Here is a 16,283-nt window from a genome sequence, read left to right on the forward strand (position 1 = left end):
GTCATACATATCCTCCATCCCATAGTCCAGTGCCCATATACCCATCACACATCATCCCATAGTCCGTGCCCATATACCCATCATACATATCCGCCATCCCATAGTCCCGTGGCCATATACCCAACATACATATCTGCCATCCCATAGTCCTGTGCCCATATACCCGTCATACATATCCTCCATCCCATAGTCCAGTGCCCATATACCCATCACACATCATCCCATAGTCCGTGCCCATATACCCATCATACATATCCGCCATCCCATAGTCCCGTGGCCATATACCCATCACATCCTCCATCCCATAGTCAACCATTATGTCATCATAATGAGCGGCAGGGCTTGCAACCTATGATGACATCAGCTATCACTGTATAGTTGTTAAAATTCATAGATATGCAATCAATTAAAATGGTCACTAAAAAAAGTACAACTCCACCATCAATAAAACAAGCTCTGACAAAGCTATAATAAAGGAAAAGTTGGAGATCTTGAGATTGAGTTTGTTAAAAATTCAAGAAATGCCACAATATAGGCCAGTCATTAAGGTGCTATGAAGCAATAAACCTTAAATGTCAACCACATTACGATCATAATTGACATTTCTGGACAATTTGGTTGTTTGTAATTTTATGTTGGGTTTATAAAGATGACCAAATCCTCTGAAAGCACACAGAGATGTGATTACCATCACATTGTATTAACTATCAAATCAAGTTTGGGCTCCTTGGTAACTTTTAGTTAATTGCAAGATTGCAACATTCATATTAATGTGTACAACTTAATTATATCACTTTGAGTGAAAATATTGCATGCAATGCTGAGTTCACAATTGAAATACAGTAACACTAATACAATGATATTCATGGTAAGGAGTTTACAGTTCTGATATTTAACATTCATATTTCCGGGATCTGAAGGTGTGAAATTGTTTCACTGGTAAGTTAAGCTCAAATATCTAGAAGACAGCATTTCTAAAATGTTTAAAACACTGATATTTTTGATATAGGAGTGATATAGTCATATATGGATATGAAAAAGGTTGCACAAGAACAACACAACCAGAGATTTAGGAGACCTAGGAGGTGTCAAAGACTTTAGGAAAGAGTGACATGGATAATTGACAATTAATTGATAATTCTCTTTATTTCCCTGTAACTTCCATATTTTTTTGATTATAAGATGCACTTTTTTCCCAAAATTTGGCTGGAAAATGGGAGTGCTTCTTATAATCCGAATGTAGCTTAATGGGGAGGCGGCTGCAGTGGAGGGGGACGCATGAGGCAGAATTGCTGCTGCAGGAAGCTGGTGGCGATGAAGCCAGGAGTAGGGCGATGGTTTGGTCCCTGGGGTGGGAGGAGGTGTTCAGCTGTGCAAGGCTGCAACCGACTCTGGTCTTGCCACCTCCCGGTATGCTACCGTAAAAGCGAACTATAAGACATAACACCATTTTAATATTTTACCTTCCTAAAATCATATTTATTTTCCTTCACAAAATTTGGGGTGCACCTTATGGTCCATTGCGTCTTATAGTCCACAAAATACAGTAATGCTACCATTTTAAAAAGATTGTTATAAATCTCCATTTTCTTAGGAATTCATAAACACTGATTCTTGTGTTGCAATATGAATGAGGATCTCAGCTTCAATTAACAAGCAAGCCTCAATCAACATTATTCAGATTTCGTCATTTATTTTTCTAATAGTATGATAATTGTTAACATTTCTAATAAATATCAAAGCCAAAAACATACTTAGGCCAGTCTAAAAAGGTATATAATTTTAATATCGATGTAACAATCATGAAATCCACAAGTGAACACCATATTTTATTTTAATTTTATATTGTCAGTACCCAAATAAAAGGCTTCAAATGCTATGAGTTGGGTTCATTTCTCTATGGCTTCTTTCATATTAAAGTCCTGGTTTCTCTAATATCGACAGATGAAGGTGAAATTGGACACTCTTAGCATGAATCTATGAATCACATTCTTCTGTCTGTTTCAAAATTATAGCCTGCTATATATGATGGCATCTCCTCTAGAGTTGAGCGATACCGTCCGATACTTCAAAATATCGGATCGGAATGGATCGGCCGATCTTTAAAAAAAGTATCGGTATCGCCGATGCCGATACCGGAAGTCCCATTCAAGTCTGAGACTTCCGGTATGGGAATTGGAAAAACCCTTTCCTGCCCTTGTACAGCCTCTCGGGGGTCTGTACGGGCCTTCCGGGGGTCTCTGCCGGCCTGCCGGGGGTCTCTGCCGGCCTGCCGGTGGGCTGTGTGGACTGCCCGGGGTCTGTGCACCCTGTGGGGGTCTGTACCGGCCTGCCGGGGGGCTGTGCCGGCCTGCCGGGGGGCTGTGCTGATGTCCGGGGGTCTGTGCAGGCATCGTCCGATGGGACTACAAGTCCCATCGGGCGATGCCTGCTACCATGACAGTGATTGACACATTAGCCAATGATGGGACAGTAGTAGTCCCATCATCCGGCTAATGTGTTAAATGTTTAAAAAAAAAATATATATATATACTACATACATACTACATACATACTACATGCTACATACATACCACATATATACTACATGCATGCTACATACATACTACATGCTACATACATACTACATATATACTACATGCATGCTACATACATACTACATGCTACATACATACTACATATATACTACATGCATGCTACATACATACTACATGCTACATACATACTACATACATACTACATGCATGCTACATACATACTACATGCTACATGCATACTACATACATACTACATACATACTACATACATACCACATATATACTACATACATACTACATGCATGCTACATACATGCTACATGTATGCCTGCACAGACCCCCGGACATCAGCACAGCCCCCCGGCAGGCCGGCACAGCCCCCTGGCAGGCCGGTACAGACCCCCACAGGGTGCACAGCCCCCCGGCAGGCCGGCACAGCCCCCCGGCAGGCTGGTACAGACCCCGGGCAGTCCACACAGCCCCCCGGCAGGCCGGCAGAGACCCCCGGAAGGCCCAAAATGACGGCACATCATGATGCGCACACACCGCGCATCATGATGACGTCATTTCGGCTGTCAATCAACTTTGAACTTCCGATTCCGATGCCCATGCCCGATATTGAAAAAATATCGGATATCGAATTCCGATACAGCAAGTATCGGCCGATACCCGATACTTGCGGTATCGGAATGCTCAACACTAATCTCCTCACTTCATAAAAGATCATGGAAACATGATATATCTCAAGGTGGATTATAAATCATCATAATCAACTACAAGGAAGTGAATATCAAATAATTTTTTTGTAATTAGGAAGATTCAAAATGTGTTGAATTGCAGAAAATCTTTCTAGTATAGATTTCAAAATATTTTAAAATATATTTTCATCCACAAAATCCACAATTAGAAAAATCATAGGGGAGATCCTTCTTTAGAATTGCAGGTATGCGAATATAGAGTCATCTATTCTATGATTTATAAACACTGTTTTTCGGTGATTCCTTTGTATCCCCATTCATACTGCACCCACACACACAATTGATAAACCATTCAAAAGGTAAACTTGCCCCCTTCAGCAAGAAAATAGCCAAACAAACCACACATCCACGATTTGATCACAAAATGCAGTTTAAACATTAATTTTCATAAACTTGCAGTAAGGAGAAATGACCTGCAGGTGGCACCACAGTATCCCAAAGCATACTACCAACACATTTGTATACATGCACTGCATTTTCAGGGATTAATTCACCCCACACACACACGATACACCATTTGAAAGGTAAACTTGCTCCCTTCAGCAAGAAAACAGCCAAACAAACCACACATTCAAGATTTTATCACTAAATACAGTTTAAACATTCATTTTCATAAACCTGAAGAAAGACACAATGACCTGCGGGTGGCACCTCAACCGGAAAACATTTTTTGCCTCTGTTTATCAAAACAATTTTTTGTATTAACAATCTACATATATAAATACCTGTCTGTGTTCATCAACGCATGAAATACATTTACATTTGACTAGCTTGCTTTTTCTGAAATTGCCTTCACCCCCGACGACCAATGTGCTAAAAATTTCGCACGGGCCAAGCTAGTAGTATTAAAATCTGCTTTTGGAACAATTGGATAAAATGGAAAGTTAGAATTTAAAATTACAATTTTTGTAACTTTCAAACTAGGAATCAAAATAATTAATTTTGGCTCAATTAATCACTCATTCATTAATTCATTCTGAGTTAAATATTACATACTGTATTAATGCTTATGATTAGCAGCCAAATATTTCAGTTGTGCATAATATATTAAGGTATTTATGCCCCTAATGCAACAACTTATGTAATTAAGTATAGCATAAATGATGAAAAGGCTTAAAAGGGTAAATGTATTATTATGTTTATTCCAGTTTTGCAGTGTAAATACATTTACTAGTATGGTGTTTGTGCTAAAATCTATTTTATGAAACACTTGTGTCACTTTTTTCAAATTTAGAAAATAAAGCAGAAGAATTGGCCATGGCTTTTATAGCAAAAAATTTACCCATTTTTAATTTGTTTTGGTGACTTATCTCTATATTATTTTTAAGAATTAAAGCTTTGGTATTTCTTTTATTTGTGTTGTATTATAAAGTGCCAGTACTTTAAAATTTAACTATATTTATTATCAATTATAATAAAAGTATAGTATACTTTAGAATTTGCTCTTTCTGATGATTTGACTCTTTGACCCTTGATGTTAGATATCATTAATGTTGAATCTGCCTGTTTTAATCAGATATCATTGAATTAGAAGCAGTCAATAAAAAGGTATAAAAAGCCAAACCTTTCAGAAATATGTTCTGTATTATTTTCATACATTTCTCTAATAAATATCACAAAGATTGGTTTCATGTCAGTGCAATAATCTATATTGTCTATATGTATTATTTTTTTTGGACTGCGCTTTAGTAGTTTCCCAAAAATTATAATACAATTTTTTTTTATTGTCAGCTGTAATAGCACAGGCACTCGATTTTGTTTATACTCTAAGAGCGTGAATGATATGTTTGATATTACAGTAATTGGTTAAGAAGTGACCTTTATTAAAGAAAAAGAAATTACATTTAAATTTTACCTAATTTTTATAATATCAAAAAGAAAGTTAAACCAAATATTTCACCATGACTGACTATGGCTTATTTACAAAATGAAAGCAGCAATTTTCAAATCTATAGTTATTTATGTGTAGAAAAAGTATCATTGATAAACAAACATCTTTTTAATCACCATTATCATCATCATCATCAACACTGTAATACTTTGCATACTATATAGTACAGGAAATAACAGGTGTGTGGTGTGGATCTTTTGAAATTAGATTTTGCCAGCTTTGAAACTTTTTTTATGAAATTCAATTTTTGTATCTGTTTGACACAAATCTAAATTTTTCCTATCAATTCAATCCGTACTATTTTCATTTCCTTGCACACACTATCTGTATATTTTATTCCGTGCTTTAGATCTTTTTTTACCAATTCCTAAGGTTAAGCTGTGTGCTGTGACATTCTTTCACATTCACCACAAAATGTGGCATCTCATACTTCTGCTGCACTATGAGGAAGCCTTCCATTTCATTCCTTTTATCAAGTTAAACCTTTCTATATAAATATAGGGAAATGTAAAAGTTCGATCACCCATGGTCAAAATTACTGTTATTGTGTGCTGAACAGTTAAGCAAGTTGAACATAAAATGATCTCTAAAAGGGCTGAAGTTAAAGATGACACATTTCCTTTATATTTTAGGCAAAAAATACATATATAGTTACTCTTTAACTTTTAAAAATTACAAAAAGTAAACTGGACTGATGGAAAAGTTTGTGTACCTTGCATGCTTAGTACCTAGCAGCACCCTCTTATGTGAGTACTGTATCACAGCTCATAAAGGCCTTTCGTATCCAACCAAGAGTCCTTCAATTCTTGATTGAACGATTTTTATTCATTCTTCCTTGGAAAATTCTTCCAGTTCTTAAAATACTTGGGTATACTTGCAAGCACTGCTATTTTGAGACCTAACCACAGATTTTCAATGATGTTCATATGAGGAAACAGTGAGGGCCAACAGTGAGGGCCATTGTAAAACCTTCAGCTTGTGCCTTTTAAGGAAGTCTATTGTGGATTTTGACCTGTGTTTAGGATCATTAACCATTTATTTTCAACTTCAGTTTTTTTGCAGATGTTGTTATATTTGTATCCAGAATTTGTTGCAATTTCATTAAATCCATTCTTCCCTCAACCCCTGAAATGTTCTTAGTGCCATTTTCTATATTGTCATAAATAATAATAATAATTTTTATTTACATAGCTCCAACATATTCCACAGCACTTTACAATTAAGCGGGGACATGTATGGACAATAAATTAAATACAAATTAAGACAATTTAAACAGTGACATTAGGAGTGAGGTCCCTGCTCACAAGCTTACAATCTACAAGGAAATGGGGGGACACAGTAGGTGAAAAGTTCTTGTTGTTTCTGGTCTGGCAATTATAATAAATAGGGATTTTCATATAAAGCTGCATGATCCAGTCATCAGCCCGTGTGTTTAAGTGCAATAGTCAAGTATCAAGTGCAGTTATCATGTGCATGGAGGGTGTGGAGACAGATGAATAGTAGGGTACAGATTCAGAATAATATTTGGAAGGAGAGAACAGGGCAAAGTTAGTTTACTAAGTAGTTGATGTGGTAGGCTTGTTAGAAGAGATGGGTTTTCAAAGTACGCTTGAATAGGTCAGGGCTAGGTATCAGTCTGATCATCTGGGGAAGTGCATTGCAGAGAGCTGGCGCAGCATGAGAGAGGTGTTGGAGACGGAGGTGCAAGGTTTGGATTACGGGGAAGTTAGTCTTAGTCTTTGTAGAACGGAGGGCACGTGTAGGGCGATAGACAGAGATAAGAGGGGAGATATAATATAGTAACATAGCTATTAAGGTTGAAGGGAGACTTTAAGTCAATCTAGTTCAACTCATATCCTATCCTAACCTGCCCTAACATGTTGATCCAGAGGAAGGCAAAAAAAACCCATGTGGCAAACAGTAAGCTTCACATTGGGGAAACAAATTCCTTCCCGACTCCACATACGGCAATCAGACTAGCTCCCTGGATTAACGCAATATTAAGGAAACTAGTGTATATACCCTGTAATATTATACTTTTCAAGAAAGGCATCCAGTCCCATCTTAAATTTTAGTAGGGAATCACTCATTACAACATCATATGGCAGAGAGTTCCATAGTCTCACTGCTCTTACAGTAAAGAATCCGCATCTGTGAGTATGCTTAAACCTTCTTTCCTTCAGATGTAGAGGATGCCCCCTTGTCCCCGTCACAGGTCTAAGAGTAAAAAGATCATTAGAAAGGTCTTTGTACTGTCCCCGCATATATTTATACATTGTAATAAGATCACCCCTAAGCCTTCAATTCTCCAAACTAAATAACCCCAAGTGTAATAACCTGTCGTGGTATTGCAGACCCCCTAGTTCACAAATAACCTTGGTCGCTCTTCTCTGCACCCGCTCCAGTTCAACTATGTCTTTCTTATACACCGGAGACCAGAACTGTACACTGTATTCTAAGTGTGGTCGCACTAGTGACTTATATAGAGGTAAAATTATGTTCTCCTTATTAGCATCTATGCCTCTTTTAATGCATCCCATTATTTTATTTGCCTTTGCAGCAGCTGCCTGACTCTGGCCACTAAATGTGAGTTTGTCGTCCTCCCATACACCCAGGTCTTTTTCAGTGACAGTTTTGCCCAGTGCTTTACAATTAAGCACATAATTATACATCTTGTTCGTTCTACCCAAGTGCATGACCTTACATTTATCCCCATTAAAGCTCATTTGCCATTTATCAGCCCAAGCTTCTAGTTTACATAAATCCTCCTGTAATATAAAATTGTCCTCCTCTGTATTGATTACCCTGCAGAGTTTAGTGTCATCTGCAAATATTGAAATTCTACTCTCTAAGCCCCCTCCAAGGTCATTAATAAATATGTTAAAAAGAAGCTGGCCCAAAACTGACCCCTGTGGTACCCCACTGCTAACCGTGACCCAGTCCGAGTGTGCTCCATTAATAACCACCCTTTGTTTCCTATCCCTGAGCCAGCTCTTAACCCACCTACACATATTTTCCCCTATCCCATTGTTCTCATTTTATGTATCAACCTTTTGTGTGGCACCGTATCAAAAGCTTTTGAAAAGTCCATGTACACCACGTCCACTGCATTCCCTTGGTCCAGTCCGGAACTTACCTCTTCATAAAAGCTTATCAGATTAGTCTGACAGGAACGGTCCCTTGTAAACCCATGTTGATATTGGGTCATGAGGTTATTCTTCTCCAGATACTCTAGTATAGCATCTCTTAGAAAACCCTCCAGGATTTTAACCACAGTTGAGGTTAAACTTACTGGCGTATAATTTCCAAGTTCAGTTTTTGTCCCCTTTTTGAATATTGGCACCACATTTGCTATACGCCAGTCCTGTGGTACAGACCCTGTTATTATGGAATCTTTAAAGATTAAAAATAATGGTCTAGCTATGACTGTGCTTAATTCCTGCAGTACTCGGGGGTGTATCCCATCCAGGCCCGGGGATTTGTCAATTTTTAGTGACCATTAGACGCCGCCATACTTCCTGCTGGGTTAAGCAGGTGACATTTAATGGAGAATTTTTTATCCCTGATCATGTTATCTGTCATGGGATTTTCTTGTATAAATACTGTTGAAAAAAAGTCATTTAGCATATTGGCTTTTTCCTCATCCTCATCCACTATTTTTAAGGGGGCCAACACTATCATTTTTTAGTTTCTTACTATTTATGTAGTTAAAGAATATTTTGGGATTATTTTTACTTTCTCTGGCAATGAGTCTCTCTGTCTCAATCTTTGCTGTCTTGATTTGCTTTTTACAGAATTTATTTAATCTTCTGTATTTAGTTAATGCCTCATTACTATCTACTTGCTTTAATTCTCTAAATGCTTTATTTTTATCTCTTATTGCACCCCTTACATCTCTATTTAACCATAGTGGTTTCCTCCTATTTCTAGCATGTTTATTCCCATATGGTATATATTGTGCACAGGTCCTATTCAGGATGCTAATAAACGTCTCCCATTTTCTTTGTGTATTTTTATGTCTCAGGATATCGTCCCAGTTAATTGCACCAAGATTATCTCTCATCCGTTGGAAATTTTCTTTCCTGAAGTTTAGTGTCCTTGTAACCCCTCTACTACACATCTTATTAAAGGAGGCACTTATTTAGGGGCAGCACGGTGGCTCAGTGGTTAGCTGGAGTCCTGGGTTCGAGTCCCACCAAGTTTGTATGTTCTACCCGTGTTTGCGTGGGTTTCCTCCGGGCACTCCGGTTTCCTCTCACACTCCAAAAAACATACTGATAGGGAATTTAGATTGTGAGCCCCATCAGGGACAGTGATGAAAATATGTGCAAACTCTAAAGCGCTGCGGAATATGTTAGCGCTATATAAAAATAAAGTATTATTATTATTAAAGGATACATGAAAACTTATTAATTTGTGATCACTATTACCCAAGTGACTGCCAACCCTTACATTTGATATGCGGTCTGGCCTGTAGGTTAATATTAGGTCTAGCAGTACACCCCCTCTTGTTGGGTCCTGAACCAGTTGTGAAAGGTAATTGTCTCTCATAGTTGTCAAAAACCTATTACCTTTGCTGGAACTGCAGGTTTCAGTTTCCCAATGTATTTCAGGGTAGTTGAAGTCCCCCCATAATAATGACTTCTCCTTGAGTCGCAGCTTCATCTATTTGCTTTATGAGGATATTCTCTGTTGCTTCCAATATTTTTGGAGACTTGTAACAAATCCCTATCAGTAATTTATTATTTTTCCCCCCTCCCCTTATCTCTACCCACAGGGACTCTACATTTTCATTAGATTCATATATATTATCACGAAGGATGGGTTTTAAGGATGATTTTACATATAAACACACGCCTCCCCCTCGTTTATTTGTACGGTCATTTCTGAACAGACTATAGCCCTGTAAATTAACCGCCCAGTCATGGCTCTCGTCCAGCCATGTTTCAGATATCCCCACCATGTCATAATTATTTTCTAACAACATTAACTCCAATTCCTCCATCTTGTTGGCGAGGCTTCTGGCATTAGTATACATGTACTTTATGTATCTCTCTGTACCTCTATTCTTTCTTAAATTATTAACTGTTCTAACCCCACCCCCATGCCACCCCCACCCCCAATTTCATTATCTGTGCCCAGGTCTCTAACTGCACTATCTTCCCCTCCTATAAAAGGAATACCCTCCCCCTGTCCCTAGTTTAAACACTCCTCCAACCTTCTAGCCATTTTCTCCCCCAGCAAAGCAGCACCCTCCCCATTGAGGTGTAGCCCGTCCCCAGCGTAAAACCTGTAGCCAACTGAGAAGTTGGCCCAGTTCTGCAGAAACCCAAACCCCTCCTTCCTACACCAATTCCTGAGCCACTTATTAACTTCCCTAATCTCCCTTTGCCTCTCTGGTGTGGCATGTGGTAAGGCAGTGTAGAACTGTGGAGAGCTTTGTGTGTGAGAGAGATGAGTTTATACTGGACCCTGTAGCGAGTAGGTAGCCATTGTAATGACTAGCACAAGATGGAGGCATCGGCGAAGCTGCTGGACAGAAATATACATAGAGTATTAGGTGTTTGTGGAACATATCTATGTTATCTATACACTCCAGTAAAGCATTGAAACATTTGGTAAGATGGTAACAAATTGCAAGCTTTCGAGACTACTCAGGTCTCTTCATCAGGCATATAGACTAGTATATGGTATATATCTATATATATCTATATATATATATAGTCTATATACCTGATGAAGAGACCTGAGTAGTCTGAAAAGCTTGCAATTTGCTGCCATCTTTTCAGTTAGCCATTAAAAGGTATCAACCACTGAGGACTCTCAATTCTAAATAATTTTCTATCTACTGGCTAACATGGTACAAAGATATATACCTTCCTGTGTCAAGACAAAGATAGAATTTCATTTTCTACTAACTATAGCATTGAATTCACAGAAATTAAAGACATCATACAAAGAAATATCCCAATGCTGTTGCAAGATAAAAACTTAAATGAGCTATTAAAAACACCTGTCAGCTATGTAGCCAACAAAGCCCCTTCTGTTGTGAGTTCATTTTCTGGTCTACCAGTTGTAAGTTCTCCTTCCAGGCTCCCTCTGGTGGTAACAGGAGGTAGTGAGGCTGATTTAATCAGTAGAGATTTGCCACCTGATAAGGAGGATGACGATTGGACCTCAGGAATCTCAGACTGGATTTAAGACAGGCGACACCCTATTCTGGTGCTGGTGATTCCTTCTGGCTTGTCAGGTCTTGGTTCTCAGCTCTGTTCCAGTCAGCTCAAGCTAAGTTTTTCTGCTAATGTTCACACTTGATTTTGTTGGTCTATTCAGTTTTTTGTGTGGTCAGCAAGCCCCAGCTGGGGCTGTGCTGAATTTCCACTCTTACTTATCTGTATTTGCCAATTTGCTTTTTGTCCCTTAATAGATTGGCCTCTTTTTGCTCTGTCTCAGAATATTTCAGAGTGCTGATATAGTGGGAGAAGTCTAGTGACTTCAGGGTTAATTTTGTTATCAGAAGTGTTTGATATTATTTTTGTAGGGTTTTTGGCAGATTGCAGACAAAATCTTTCCTTTCCTATCCTTTCTAGTTAGTTTGGGCCCCATCATTTGCTGAATCTATTTTCCTGCCTGTGATTGTGTTTTCATCTTGTTTCACCGTCAATATATGTGTGGGGGCTGTCTTTCCTTTGGGGTCTGCTCTGGGGCAGTTAGTTTTCCCCTTTTCTTGCTTTAGGCTTATTTAGTCCTCCGGCTGTGACGAAGCGTCTAGGTTCATCGTAGGAACGCTCCACGGCTGCTGCTAGTTGTGTGGTTAGGATCAGGGATCTGCAATCTGCATAGTTACCAACCTCTCTGGTTTTCTGTGACTTAGCTTGCTTTGCTTTTTCCTCCTTGGTGACCCATTCATAACACCCTTCATTGGGAGACATGCTTTCTCCCACATTATCAGTTAACCCCTTCAAGACCCTGCTCTTTTTCATTTTTGTGTTTCTGTTTTTGCTCCCCTTCTTCCCAGAGCCATAACTTTTTTATTTTTCCATCAATATGGCCATGTGAAGGCTTGTTTTTTGTGGAATGAGTTACACTTTGGAACGAAACCATTGGTTTTACCATATCTTGTACTCAAAAATGGGAAAAAATTCCTCAAAAATGGGAAAAAAATTCCAAGTGAGGTGAAATTGCAAAAAAAGTGCACTTCCACAACGTTTTTTTGGATTTCATTTTTACCATGTTCACCAAATGCTAAAACTGACCTACTGACTTTTTTTCTCGCTACACCGTTTAGCGATCAGGTTAATCCTTTTTATTATTAATAGATCGGGCAATTCTGAATGCGGCGATACCAAATACAGTATATGTATGTTTAATTTTTTTATTGTTTTATTTTGAATGGGCGAAAGAGAAAGGGAGTGATTTAAACTTTTATTTTTTTAATTTCTTGAATATTTTTAAAAACATTTTTTTTTTAGTTTTGGCATGCTTCAATAGTCTCCATGGGAGACTAGAAGCTGCCACAGCGCGTTCGGCACTGCTACATAGAAGCGATGATCAGATCACCTCTATGTAGTAGAATTACTCGCTTGCTGTGAGCACCCACCACCAGGTGGCGCTCACAGCAATCCGGCACTGACAACCATAGAGGTCTCTAGGAGACCTCTGGTTGTCGTGCCAATGAACCAGTAGCCCGCGATCACATGACGGGGGTCACCAATGCATGGATTTCCAGCCCAATGGCCGGAAGCACATGTTAAATGCTGCTGTCAGAGTTTGACAGCGGCATTTAACTAGTTAAAAGTTGCGGGTGGATCGCGATTCCACCTGCGGCTATTGCGGGCACATGTTCGCTGTTGAAAACTCACCGCCAGAGCCAACATCAAGGGGAGGGAAGTGACCTCCGCTGTACTAGTATGGCAGAGGTCATGAAGGGGCTAATAAATCCCTTACGTCTACTTCTAGGAAATGTAGGGTTTAATAAATGTTGCCCTACAAAGTGTAATTGTCATTTTGCAGTTAGAACTGACAAACACATCTACATTTTTTTCTGGATTCAATTAGTCAACTATACAGTTTAACATGCTTTGTATAAAATTGTCCTGCTAAATTTGGTTGTTCAAAAATTGACTATTGTCTTATATTCTCTAGAACTCAGTTTGTGTGAAATATCATTGGCTTGAAATGAAAACCTAAATTGGCCTGCTACAGGTGTAGACATTTGGTTGTTCAATAATTAACTATTGTTATATATATTCTAGAACAGTGTTCCCCAACTCCAGGTTCCTAGGTGATGGGATTATTGCCTGTGCAGGTACTGCAATTATCACCTGGGCCATAATAAGGAAATCCTGAAAACATGAACCGTTGGTGGCTCATGAGGAATGGAGCTGCGGAACACTGCTCTAGAACTTGATTTTTGTAAAATTGTGGAGGTTTTAAATGAATTCCAAAATTAGCCTGCTACAGGTAAAGAAATATGGTTGTTCAAGAATTGTCTATTGTCAGATATACTCTAGAACTTGGTTTGTGTGAAATTTTATTGGTTTGAAATAAAAACATATATTGGCTTTGCTATACAGGTATAGAAATTTGGTTGTTCAAAAAGGGAATATTGTCATATACAGTATACTCTAGAATTTGGTGTGTGTGAAATTTAGTTGGTTTCAAATAAAAACCTAATTTGGCCTGCTACAAGTTTAGAAATTGGGTTGTTCAGAAATTGACTTGTCATATCTACTATTGAATTCAGTTTGTGTGACATTTAATTGGTTAGAAATAAAAAACAAAAATTGTCCTGCTAGTGGTGTACACATTTGGTTCCTTGTTACTTGGTCCCCCTATCTTTCCCTTTATGGCATCTCTGCCCTGCACCAGCACGTGTCCAGGATCACCACACGTGCCTTTACCAACACGGTTACTGGGATTGTCCACTTAAGAAATAATACGTGGCCAAGCATTTGTGGTCAAAGATGCTACATTTCCCTGACGGCACACTGGGTGTACATAGTCTATGTGGGGGCCAAGGCCCACCATGACATGGCAAATGAGCTACCGTCGCTGAAGATTGCTGGCCCTACTTCTATCAGGGTTTCCTCCATGTCCTATACCAGTTCCTGAACCCCCTATTCTCCATGTCCAATGTGCTATCTCAGAACACGTCATTCACCTCAGCTAGAAGCTGGTAACTCTGCAGCACTGCTGGCAACAGGCACTGCTGAAGCTAATTTCTTTAGGAGTCAAACCCACACAACAGCAGAGTTATTGAAAGGAATAGCAGACCATACATATCTGTGGCTCTTGCTGCTGAACCTACAACCAAGCATGATCATGTGTGATAATATGTGTAACCTGGTGGCGACAGTGAAGCTTGGCAAGCTCACAAGCATACCATGCTTGGCCCACATTAACAACTTGGTAGTTCAGCACATTACTGAAAACCTACCCAGATATTCCACAGCTTGTGGCCAAGGTACGATGCGTCAGTGACCATTTCCGCAAGTCAGCTCCAGCTGCTGATGTTCTGGCGGTGCTGCAGCTCACTGACTGGTGTGCTATGTGACCATGTGCCAGATCTCCACATTGCACATGCTGGCAAGTATTTTTGAGCAGCAAAGGCCAGTTGTGAATACCAGCTTCATCATGCCTGTCAGTATTCTGGTCAGCCTCCACGCATAACAACTGTGGGCATGGATGTCTGACAAGAGATAACAAGAATGGGCAAGGATGTCTGAGATTTGTGTGGTTCTCCAAGACTTTGAGGACTCCTCAAAGATAGTGAGCAGCAAAGATGCCATCATTATCCTGCTTCTGTGCCTACTAAAACAGTTGTTACTTGCAATTAAACATGAAGTTTTGCACGTGGACCAGGTGGAGACGAAGGAAAACATGAGACTGGGAGATACTACACAGACCAGCCTCATCTCATCTGCTTAGCACAGATTGTCTAACAATAAAGTGGTGAAGGCTGAGGAAGAAGAGGAGGAGCAGGAGCTGGATGAGCAGGAGAGCAAAAGAGGCTAGTACTCATACAAGCTTCTTCCTGTCTCTCGTACGTGGATGGGCTGAGGAGGGTAATGATGAGGAAGCATCATTTTGACGCTGCGGCGACGTGTGTCAAACACAACATGTTGCATTTTGTTGTGGTCACTGGAGGTGCGGCAGTGGGTGGAGCTTCACAGAGGAACTACGCAGCCCTCCGCAGCTCTGACATCTGCAAATCTGAACCTAGCCTAAAAGTAGCTTTTCTTATACCATTTACAGGCAAACAGTATGGGAGTACCAAATGAATAATGTGAACTGGAAACTTCTACTTGCCGCCCCCTTCTGACGAACATGTTATGAGTTCTTTACCTTACTAATATCTTTTTCTTAATTAACTACCCATAACACACACAGTTTCTCAAAACATTATATATGAGACAGGGAAATATTAGAGCATATATAAAACCTTAATAAATTAGTAAACGTAAGATGAAACGAGACTTGTTAATGCTACACAAAGTATAGAACTTAGACTAATATTAACCCTTCTATACCAACATGATCCTTGAAAGTTTGGAAATGTGTGATAATTTAATTGAAGTTACTGTATTAACAGCTGGTACTGAAAGTAGATGTGCAGTTTTACGTGCTTCATTGTATTGCTTATCACTTATTGGATAAACCAGAGAAAGAGTTACATTTTGTTCGTAACTTTCATCTATAGCTAATAGAGGCCTTCCAGAAAGATATACATCTCCCTTCTACTATAATGTCCATGTACCCAAGAAATCATAGACATAATGATTATTTTTAGCAGACAACTTCTTAAAAATGAGCATTCTGATATTAAAATGGCCTTGTTTCACAAAAACAGCATCAGTCTAATTTATTGGCTGTGTTTGGTATTGCAGCTCAAAACCATTCATATGCTTTCCATATAACTTCATGGTGCTGTGCTAAAAAATATTGAAAAATTACAAAAATATACGTGCAGGCCCTGACAATATGTTTGAGGAACTTTAAAATAAGTTAATAAATTTAAAATTAATAATTTATGTATTTTAGTATGATATATTGATGCCTAAAATATACCAGCAAAAGATAGATTATTAAAATTAA

The 16,283-nt window shown here is 38.9% G+C and overlaps 1 protein-coding gene across 1 annotated transcript in view; it reads right to left on the reverse strand.

The window, feature by feature from the left end:
* Positions 1-16,283, reverse strand: part of LOC141083678 (protocadherin alpha-C2-like) — a 564,749-nt gene that overhangs the window by 533,912 nt on the left and 14,554 nt on the right. The window lies entirely within an intron of this gene.

This window comes from Dendrobates tinctorius, unplaced genomic scaffold (assembly GCF_039654945.1).
Source record: "Dendrobates tinctorius isolate UK_male_01 unplaced genomic scaffold, ASM3965494v1 ptg000020l, whole genome shotgun sequence".
NCBI classification, from domain to species: Eukaryota; Metazoa; Chordata; class Amphibia; order Anura; family Dendrobatidae; genus Dendrobates; species Dendrobates tinctorius.